Source organism: Poecilia latipinna, unplaced genomic scaffold (genome assembly GCF_001443285.1).
Source record: "Poecilia latipinna isolate Pla-1442-1.1 unplaced genomic scaffold, P_latipinna-1.0 Scaffold503, whole genome shotgun sequence".
NCBI lineage: Eukaryota > Metazoa > Chordata > Actinopteri > Cyprinodontiformes > Poeciliidae > Poecilia > Poecilia latipinna.
The window spans coordinates 227,969-230,820 of NW_015113119.1; the positions used below are offsets into that span (position 1 = coordinate 227,969).

The 2,852-nt window shown below is 37.3% G+C and overlaps 1 long non-coding RNA gene across 1 annotated transcript; it reads left to right on the plus strand.

Moving 5' to 3' along the window:
* Positions 1-933: 933 nt before the first annotated feature.
* LOC106952254 (uncharacterized) lies at positions 934-1,511 on the plus strand. The gene is made up of 3 exons (XR_001425946.1): positions 934-1,049; positions 1,139-1,238; positions 1,405-1,511. It is a non-coding gene; the product is annotated as an uncharacterized LOC106952254 (long non-coding RNA).
* The last annotated feature ends 1,341 nt before the right edge of the window (positions 1,512-2,852 follow it).

The following is a 2,852-nucleotide window of genomic DNA, read 5'->3' on the forward strand; positions in this document are numbered from 1 at the left end:
GTTATGATCAGTTACTCAGTACACTGCATGCAAAGTGGGATTTTCGACAGCTATTGACACCTAGTTCTGCCGCGCGCATGGAGATTGAGGGCTATCGGCAAGAGGTTTTTGTCAGAATGGAAAATTGTAGGGCACTGCCAAGAATGGTCAAAAACGGTGTGTGTCCGTGTTCCCCTATCACCCCCCTCCCCTTGTGCCTAGCAGAGGTTTTCGTATTTAAATGAAGTTGCTGAGAGCCATGTAAATGCAAATCAACTGTTGAGCACCGGCCTTTTACTCTCATTCCTGTTGTAGCTAAACCATTTTACCTTCTGTGGTTTTATACAAGAGCTGAGCATGTCCAACGGTTCTGTATCCTTTTGTTTTATACGACAGTTTTCACGGTGTCGATGGAAAGAAAGGTCGAGATTAAACTGCACCCGTTTGAAACTCCCTGCGTCTGGCTGTTCAATCCGAGTGGCCGCTACATATAGTTTAATTAGAAACATGCTCGGACGTGTTCGGACTTATCCGCTCCCCTGCAGCCGCTGGCTCGTCTCGCCCGCTCTGTCAGGGCGGAGCGGCTCGTTAAGCCGAGAGAGAACCACCGTTTCCCGCTGGTTTTCGGCAACGAGTTAAAAGCAAAAGTAAGGCAATATCTAGTGTTAATGATTGCTAATTTTATTATCATTGTTACTATTAATTACAAAATCATTTATTTAAAGTCGGTGCTGAAAGTTATTTAGCACTAAGTTAGTGTTTAAGTTAAGTTTTACTTATAAATAAAATTATATGAGTCATTGTATTTTATTAAGTGCTCTATTTATTTTTTAGGAACATAAAATTACTCTGAACATTTGAAATTGCTGACTAATTACATGTTATTTGCAGTGGAGACAGCTATAAGATTGAATTCAGTCATTCTTAAAGTTTGATTTGGGATTTTGTCTCTCCTGATAGATTTTGTAATTTTACATCCAGGATCTTCAGGAGAATTAAGCGAAACCCAAACTCCTTGTTCTTAACGAAGACCTTCTGTATGGCCAAGAACATGAGTCTGCTCCCTCAAGGTATTGAAGCTCAGAAGAAATGTTCTCTAAAATGTTTTCATGCTTTTCAGTTACTGCAACATTTTAACACTAGCTTATGTTTGATCCAGAAGATGATGTAGCCCTGCAGCTGCTGCCAGTTCTCCTTCCTGCTCCACCTTACTCATTTGGGAGAAGAGTTTCAGACCCATCAACCTGGAAGTTCAGAAGGTTTCATTGATATCCAGCCTGGAAGTCAACCTTCATCTTTGAATCATGCTCAAATTGTTTGCTGTTTAAATAAGTGCATCACTAATGCACTTATTTGGCCTGTTTTTTCTTATTTGGCCTGCTTTTTCTTATTTGGCCTGCTTTTTCTGTCTTCTCTCTCCATCAGGTTGGGACAAACCTGGTGGCGCATCTACAAAATGCGACAAGCCGTATGTCCTCATGCAGGGAGACTGGCAAAATGCTAAAGTGTCATTAAAAATGCTCCTTGTTTAATGGTTGAAAGTTTTACTTGTAGTTTGCTTTAAAACAGACTTTTTACATGAAATCTTTTCTAATGTGGAGAAACTTCTGGAGTTGTAGCCAAATGAGTTGAAGTGATTTAACTATATGTAAATGACTTTATTAATACATATATATATTTATTTTATTTTTTTATGTTGTTTCCTCATTTAACCAAGAGTTATTTGTTACCTTTTGACTGATGCTTTTAATTTGAAAGGATTTTTAAAGGGACAAGGTTGCTAAGTGATCTACACAAACTTCTGACAATAACTGACAATTAACTGTTTGGGACATAGTGCAGAGAGTAAGAGAGCGTACGAGTCACAGTTAAAGGGAGATAACTAAGGAATAGTCCAACTAAGGTCTAAACAATTAATTAGCGCTTGGTTGATGAGGGAACAAGGTGAGTGTTTTGACGAGAGTATTGTATATACTGAGCGTAATGTTTATGTTTCGACATGAAATAGTGTTAATATTTGATTAACTGTCGAACAGTTGGAATACGTTTTAGTTAATTTGTAATATAGAAATATTATAGTTAATTAAATACATGTATTGTAAATTTAATGTTATTACATAAAGTAAGGTTTATAGGTTAAGTTAAAAGGTTAGAACCACTAAGAGTTACTAATGGTATTTTATTTGTATGTTTGTAGCTCTTACGGTGTTTTCATGTACAAAGGCTGTCGAATAAAGAAACGTGAACCATCAGTTTGAGAGATCATCCTTTCAACCGGGACGCTACACTATATACTTTTGAAACAACTAACTTATGTTTTGTAACTTTTGTAAATACATCTGCTGGCTATATATGTGTATCAAATGGAAATAAAAACTGTAAATTCAGATTGTTTTTAATCCTGTTTTCATTTAGTGAAATTTAATATAAATAAATCCCCCCAACCCCCAACTATAGTGGTATAATAACCCTTCTGTTGAGTTATGAGTTTCAACCCAATTTTGGGTCAATTTAACCGAATTAAACAAGTCAATTTAACCCAACCTTTGGTTAGTTGCCATAACCCAGTGTGCTGGGTCAAACTATCAACCCAACCCAGCTGAGTTAAAACAACCCAGAGTTGGGTCGGTCCATATTTGACCCAGCGCTGGGATACGAATTGGGTTATTTTTAAACCCAGTAGTTTCTACTATGTGTGTGTGTGTATGTGTGTGTGTGTGTGTATATATATATATATATATATATATATATATATATATATATGTATCCCTCCCCTCCCACATACACATTAGGTTTGTTCATTCGTATTTCCACCCCAATTTAACTTCCGTCCCCCCAGAACTCAACAGTACCCAAGACCCCCCCTCCCTCTT